Source organism: Oryctolagus cuniculus, chromosome 16 (assembly GCF_964237555.1).
Source record: "Oryctolagus cuniculus chromosome 16, mOryCun1.1, whole genome shotgun sequence".
Classification (NCBI taxonomy): domain Eukaryota; kingdom Metazoa; phylum Chordata; class Mammalia; order Lagomorpha; family Leporidae; genus Oryctolagus; species Oryctolagus cuniculus.
This window is the reverse complement of record NC_091447.1, coordinates 14,563,640-14,571,845: the sequence shown is the minus strand read 5'-3', so window position 1 is coordinate 14,571,845 and position 8,206 is coordinate 14,563,640.

Below are 8,206 nucleotides of genomic sequence, written 5' to 3'. Positions count from 1 at the left end.
GCTTGGCCTTCAACTGTTGCATGGGTATTTTTCTGAACCCAGTAAGCTCTGTGGTAGTATAGTGGAAGCCAGGGCCTGGGATGGTAGGCCTCATTCTGTAACAGAAATTACGGCAGCTAATTAGGAACATTTGCTTGCTATCAGGCTGTGCACATGTGGATTTGATGTCCTGTGGTTGGGCCAGGAGTTGTAGCTCTGTCACTTCACCACCACCCCACCCCCTGACTTCATATGCCCCCAGGGAACCTGCTAAGATGCATCAGGGCAAGCAGCAAACAGTCCTTTGGCCAGCAGTGCAAGCGACAACAGGTGTGTGGGGCCGGGGGGATTTTAGGGGCGAGTGTTCACTGAATCATACAATGTGGGAGCTGGAAAGGACCTCAGAGATCATCTGTCTCTACCCCCACATTTAAAAATGCAGGAACTGAGACCCAGGGAAATAAAGGGGCTTGTCCAAGTTGCGTAGCTGTGAGTGAGTTGCTGCACTGGAACCCAGGTCTCTCAAGGCCCAATCAGTGTTTTTGACCGTTTTTTTCCAAGAGGATGCCAGAGATCAGTTTTTGGACGGCTCTGAATCAGGTCCAGGACTTAATCCAGGAAGCCCCTGGAATTTGGACTCAGCCTCTCCCACCTTTTCCTTTGCCATTCTTAGTCTGTGCCGTGTTACCCTCTCCTCCCACTTGTAAGCCTTTGCCTAGGCTGGGTTGCAGCAGAGCCGGGCCCGACAGCACTGCCCCGTTCTCCCTGTCGGTCTCATCCTTCAAGGCTCAGGCCTGCCTCCCCCTGCCACTGTTCATGACTATTATCCTCTCCCTTCCTCAGGCGTCCATAACATCTGGAGTCCCTACAGACACAAGCTAGGTGATTACCTGCTCACCCCCCCACCCCATTTTTCTGGAATGTTTATGTTGTACAGTTGATTGAGCAAGTCACTTAATGTTTTTATACCTTCCTCAGTTTACTCACTGTTGGAAAAAGGAAGAGTTCCTCAAGACCTTGTCTAAGGATGCTTCTAAATCTAACTCGCTATCTTCCCAAGATTTTAAATATTGGCTAGAGAGAGATGACAGAGATCTCTCATCCTCTGGTTTACTTCCCACACGCCCACAACAGCCAGGGCTGGGCCAGGATTGAAACTTGGGAGCAGAGAACTCAACCCAAGTCTCTCACATAGATGGCAGGAACCCAGTGACTTGGGTCATCACCCCTTCCTCCCAGAGTGAGCATTAGCGAGAAGTGGGCTTCAGGAGCTGGAGCTGGAGCTGGGAGCTGGACCCAGGCACTCCGAGGTGGAACGTGGGCATCTTCACTGCCCCTCTCTTTGTAAGCTCAGCTCCCCACGGGAAGCTCCTCCTTTGCTTCTTTCTTGCAATTCTCCTAGCCTAGTGGGTCTCGGTTTGCTCCGGAGGGGATATTCAACAGTGGTTGGAGATGGTCTCGGTTGTCACAACTGGGGGAGGGAGGCGAAACATTCTCTACCACATACATCAGCCCCCTGCAAAAGTGGATTTTCCAGCTCAAAATAGAGAGACTCTACTGTGGTACCTACCCAGACAACAAACTCTGAAAACCCTGAGCGCTTTCATCTTTCAGGCAAAGATTGCTTGAGCTCATGGAAGAGATGCTGCTGGAAACGGATCTGTCATGGCCGGGGGCGGGGAAGAAAAGAAAGTGAACAGTCATGCAAAATGAAAAAGCTCAGTCAGAGGAGACAACAGCTCTTGCCTCAGTCAAGCGAGAGTACAGTGAGTAAGGAACCGTTGGGTGGAAGAGCCAAGAGCTGAGAAGTCATTATTTTGTAGGAGGTGTTGATTTCAATAGCTCTTCTTCCAGATGTCTCTAAGGGAACCCCTTGTGAGTGTGGTAAACAGAGGCAATGACAACACTGGAACACATGAGAAAAGTTCTGGGAACTACAATTTATGTTGTCACGAACTCTTGTGTTTATAAAGTCCTTATTCTTACCTTCCGTTAAAATAAATCCTGGGCGATGAAAGTCTGGCTTTCATTTAAGGATGGAGCAAGGAAATTGGTTCCATGCGCTCCAAGCTCTGGCCTCCGTAAAGCCCACAGACTCCAGGTCCCCAGGCAGGGTTTTCTGGGATGGGCATGACGGGTGACCAAGTGCCCTCAGGGGCTCCTCCCAGCCTCCGCCTTGGCCGGGCTCCCCACCTTCTCACCCATCACGTCCTGGCTGTCTTTCTCCTTAGGTCGTAAGGCGCAAGGCAGTCACTTCATTACTCCTTTGCCCCCACGCCTGCTGCTGTCCGTCATCGGATACATACAGTAAATGTCCTAGCTGCACAAAACAGGAGACTGCTCAAAAAGCTGGGTTTGAAGGGAAAACTCCTTCAAGTACAAACCCCTCGAGAAGGACTAGTCCTCCACCCCGCCGGAGGCTGGGCGGCAGATCCCTCCGCCAGCTCTCTTGACAAGCGGAGGTGTCGGGCAGGGTTTCTGTTTAGATTTCCTTGGGGGAAAGAAATGCCTAAATTAAACATTGAGATTCTTGAAACTATTTCAGTTCCCGGTTAGTTCTTCTAATCACACGTGCCTGAAGGGAGGTGTTGTTTCACTGAGGAAAAGTTCTCCCTGGGTGGGGGGACTTCCAGCGGTTCATTTCAGGAGAGCTCTGGGCCCACGGTCAGGTGCAGCGTCTTGCAAAGGGGCTGAAATAAGTCTAGAAGCCACATTCAGGGATGGCTTTTAAAAAAAAAAAAAAAAAAAAAAAAAAAAAAAAAAAAAAAAACTCTCCGATTCCTCTCTGGATCCATAGAAAAATGTGTTCTCAATGTTCCTTTTCCAGAGGAGAAAAATCAGGGAATTAAAACACCTCTGTGCCCTTTTTTTGTTTGTTTGTTTTTTAATCTATCTTGAAAAGGTTTTTGGGACAATGTGCTGAGGCAGGAACTGGCAGCTGTATGATCTGTTGTACCTGAGCAAGTGCAAACAGAGGAGCACCACACATTGATAACATTTGATGGTCCTTCATTGCCGGTGGTGGAGAGTGGGCACTAAAGAACTCTCGACCCCCGAGGCTCAAGGCAAGAGGGTTTATAAAGGCACAGACAGGTGTGTGGGGCCGGGGGGATTTTAGGGATTTTCATGGAGGGGAGGGGGAATATGTGGATACTAGGATCGGGGTGGGCGGATTCATGGTTACTAGGATCAATCTGACCCAAGGCCTATGCAAAGTTAATATCAATTACAATCTTGACATTAGACAAATTACAACCTTAACATTAATTCAGGTGCAACCTGCTTATTTTAAGCTTGAGCGATCATGCTAGGGAGTTTCTGTGCTCTGCCAAGTGGGATGCTCTGTACTGTCATCATCTGAGTTTTAGATCCTAGTTTCAGCCCAGAGTTTCACAGTGGGGGATGCTTTCTCAAGATGGAGTCCCGGGTGCTCTAAAACGGAATCCCTGCTGTCAAAGTATCACTTTAGATCAGTACAGAAATCAGTGAGTTCAGGGGAAGATGGAATGAAGAGATAAATTTATTTTGGTGCAAGACAATTTGGAATCCATGAATCGATTTTTTTTTAATAAAAAGTTATTTGAAAAGTAGAGTGACAGAGACAGAAGAGAGAGAGGGCGAGAGAAAAAGAAAGAGAGAGACAGAGAGAGAATTCTTCACCCCCTGGTTCATTCTCCAAATGCCCACAACAGCTGGGGCTGGTTCAGGCTGAAGCTAGAGGGCCACAACTCCATCTAGGTCTCCCACATGGATGCAGAAGTCCGAGTACTTGGGCTATCACGCCCTGCTTTCCCAGATGCATTAGCAGGAGCTGGACTGGAAGTGGAGCAGCCAGGACTCGGACCAGCACTTGGATATGGGATGCCAGTGTCACAAGTGGTTGCTTAACCCATTGTACCATAAAACTGGCCCCATGATGTGCATTTTCCTTGTACGTTAGGAAGACCCTTCATCTATGTGATGGGGATTTCATAAAGGAGCTTCCTTGCTGCTTCCCTTTCTGCAGTGGGATGCATGGCTTCTATGTGTAAAACGACCTGGAAGGCCGGCGCCACGGCTCACTAGGCTAATCCTCCGCCTTGCGGCGCTGGCACACCGGGTTCTGGTCCCGGTTGGGGCGCCGGATTCTGTCCTGGTTGCCCCTCTTCCAGGCCAGCTCTCTGCTGTGGCCAGGGAGTGCAGTGGAGGATGGCCCAAGTGCTTGGGCCCTGCACCCCATGGGAGACCAGGATAAGTACCTGGCTCCTGCCATCGGATCAGCGTGGTGTGCTGGCCGCAGTGCGCTGGCCGCAGCGGCCATTGGAGGGTGAACCAACGGCAAAGGAAGACCTTTCCCTCTGTCTCTCTCTCTCTCACTGTCCACTCTGCCTGGCAAAAAAAAAAAAAAAAAAAACCTGGAAGAACCACAGGAAGGAGTTGGCAAAGGCTAACTGCACGTGTGACTGCACGCACACATGTTGTGGCCCACGGCCCATTTCTGTTCATCTGGAATGTCGTACACTTTCCACCTTCCACCCCGTTCCCTGTCTACACAAGAATCGAGTGTTAAGAACCTTGGATTGCCACTCTGCCCCTTCAAGACCAATGCACACAGCCGTGGGCCTCTGCTTGGAACTTCTCCCCCACTGCCCATGTTGTGATCATCTAAGAGCGCGATACCAAGAGAGTGAGCAGCACTTCGTCTGAGCTCCGGTTCCACTTTCATAGGCCTGTCACGCCTGCTTGGCCGGGCACAGCCAAGGCTCATTTTACAAGAAGCTACCCAGAAAGCTCAGAATGAGGAAAGATGAGTAAACTCTCGGTTTGAAGGCACGGTTTGTGGAGTGGAGGAGAGGGAGAACCCCTTCGCCCTTTACGTCACAGGGGCGGGGAAACTTTTTCCTGCCGAGGGCCATTTGGATATTTGTCATATTTACGTCATCTGCGGGCTGTACAAAATGATCAGCTTCCAAGTGAGCCTGCTATGGTTTATCGAACTTTGAGTCCCACCTGTGGCTGCTCTGGCGGGGCCAGAACAAATGATTTTGCCGGCCTTATACAGCCAGTGGGCCAGACGCCCCCACCCCTGCTGCGGAGAACACGTGACTTAGAGAAGCTCTGCTTCAAAGTTCTCCTGGCTCCGGTATGGAAAGGTGCGGCCCAGTTACTAGCTACCACCTTATATGCCTTTTGCTAACTTTGACTTTTGATCATCTCACTGTAATTCTACTCTTTCCCCAAATATAGAGGATGATAGCTTTTGCAAACAGCTCACAACACTGTGTAGCTGGCAGAACTGGAAGGCAGATCCTTAAGATTCTGCACCCACACTCGTGCCCATGCCCTGCACAGTGAATAAGCAGGAGGATGAATGTGGTGAGTTTTATCCCTGTGACCAGGCTGGGTCCTGTGTCACTACCACTTGGAAGAAGAGGGAAGCGCTGCTAGCCCCACCCCATCGTGTTCACCCTTTCCAATCAGAGAGGTTTTTTCTGGCCCTGGGGCAGCCAGGGAAGGCAGAGACCTGAAGCAGAGACTTGACCTGGGTGAGTTGTTGCTCATCTGTGAATGGAAGGGGCCACGTGGTAAGGAATGAGGGTGACCTCTAAGAGCTGAGAGTGGCTCCCAGTGGGCAGACCCCACACCCACGACTGTAAGGAAGTGAATTCTGCCAGCAGAATCCAAGCCCTCAAAGGGAATGCAGTTGCATCTGGAGCCTTGACGTCAGCCAGGTGAGACCTGAGCAGAGGGCCCAGCCTCGTGTGTCCAGGCTTCTGAGCTACAGAAATGGGAGACAATGAGTTTGTGTTTTAAGACACGAAGCCTGAGCTAATTTACTAGGCAACAATGGAGAATCGATGTGAAGAAGGAGAAAGTGTCTGGGAGAAGAAAGCTAAGAAGTGGCAATACCTCTTCTTCTGCTGGGTTCCACGATAAAGCTATGGTGATGGCCAGTCTTGTGGGCCACTTTGGCTGGCTGTGGTGCCCATGTCGGGCCAAAGCCTGGTCCAGATGTGGCTGTGGAGGTGTTTTGAAGAGGCACTGCACATCTGCAGTCAGCAAGGGAGATCACCCACCTTAGAGTGGGTGGCCTCTACCAAGATATTGAGAGAAAACGCTGAGGTTTCCCCGAGAAGAAGGAATTCTGAGAAACTGTAACACCAACATCCTGCCTGGGTTGCCAGTTTTCCAACCTGCTCTCTGGACTTTGAACTTTCCAGTCCCCACAATCATATGATCCAATTCCTTAAAAAGGAATTTCTGCATCACTAACCTAGTGATTGAGCTCTCTGGAGGACCTTGACCAATGGCCATGAACTCAGTTCCCCTTGGACACCACACAGAGGGACAAGATTCACTGGAAGACAGTGAGGACTGGCATCCGACACCCAGGTCAGTCCTGGGTGCCCACAAATGCAGGCTGCAGTGGCAGGTCTTTTGCTGTTTTTCAAAAGCCAGAAGTCCATAGTTTTTTTTAAAGATTGACTAATTTATTTTGAAAGTCAGAATTATAGAGAGAGAGGATGAGAAAGAGAGAGAGATCTTCCATGTGCTGCTTCACTCCCCAGTTGGCCCCAACAGCCAGCACTGGGCCAGGCTGAAGCCAGAAGTCAGGAGCTTCATCTAGGTCTCCCACATGGGTGCAGGGGTCCCGACACTTGGGTCATCTGCTGCTGCTTTTCCCAGGCCATTAGCAGGGAGCTGGATCAGAACCAGTACCCATACCTACATACCTATATGGGATACTGGCATCACAGGTGGCAACTTTACCTGCCATGACATAACACCCTCCTCTAATACACAAAGAATTTTAGACACACACACACACACACACACACAACGTACACCAGTTGCCTGAATTACAAATGTTGGTAATTAACCAAAAAAATTTAAAAAAACATTGTGTGGACCCCAAGGAAGCAGACACATTCAGACTGTGGGCTGCTTTTCAGAACAGACGTGATGTGTTTCAGTAAGTCAAAGTCAAGGTGGTTTTTTGTTTGTTTGTGGTTTTTTTTTTTTTTTTTTTTTTTGACAGAGTGGACAGTGAGAGAGAGAGACAGAGAGAAAGGTCTTCCTTTGCCGTTGGTTCACCCTCCAATGACCGCCGTGGCCGGTGCGCTGCGGCCAGCACACCGCGCAAAGTCAAGGTTTTAAAAAGAGAGACCAGGACTTGGAGAATGTTGCAGAAAGATTAGACGAGACTCACCAGGCTGAACAACCAAGTGGAGTCTGGCCTATGGTACCTGGCCTACATTTTGGGGTAGTTGTGGAAATTTGAATATGAATGGGTGTGAGATGATACTGGGTGTTTCCAGTTAATGTAGTTGGGAGTAAGAATGATATTGTGGATATATAAGAGAAGTACTAAAAAAATTTTTAGAGGTCTATACTGAGATATTTAGGCCTGAACTATAGTGACATCTGCAATTATTTAAAAATTCTTATCTCTCTCTGCTTGCCACACACAAACACATAGTAAAATACTGACAATGATTAAATCTAGATATCAGATACATATATGCCTGTTGTACTATTCCTTGTATTTTCTGTATGTTTGAGACATTTTATAAGTGATTGTTTTTCTTTAAAAAAAAAAAAAACTTAGTGAAAGAGAGACAAATCTGCCATCCATTAGTTCACTCCCCGAATGGCTACAATGTCCTAGAGTAGGCCAGGCCAAAGCTTGGAGCTTCTTTTGGGTCTCCCACATTGTACAGGGGCTCAAGATGGCACTTGTCCATCTTCTGCTGCTTTCTGCTTTCCCAGGTGCATTACCAGGGAGCTAGATCAGAAGTAGATTTGAACTGGCACCCACATGGGCTGCTGGCATCGCAGGTAGTGGCTTAGCCCACTTGCCACAATGCTGGCCCCAGTCATTATTTTTCAAAAGCCAGTGGGTACAGTAGACCCCACTTCATATGCCAGTGGATCCAGTTCGCAGTTGTTAGCAGGTTCCAACACTTTCTACAAGGCCAACAAGGGAACTCAGGAAGAACCACCAAGGGACAATAGGAGGCTAGACTGTGGATCCTGTGCACCTGCACAGAGGAGCAGCTGGGAGCCTGGGAGAATCCTGGAAGCCACAGCCCCAGACAGCTGCCCTCCATCTCCCTCTGATGGGCCTGGGTCCTGCCCGAGCCCTGGATACCACTGGTGGTCTTTGCTACTTAAATAACTTCCCGGAACAGCCCTGCAGTCCCCACGCTGTCCTTGGGAGACCACAGAAGGTCCTGTCACCAGCAAA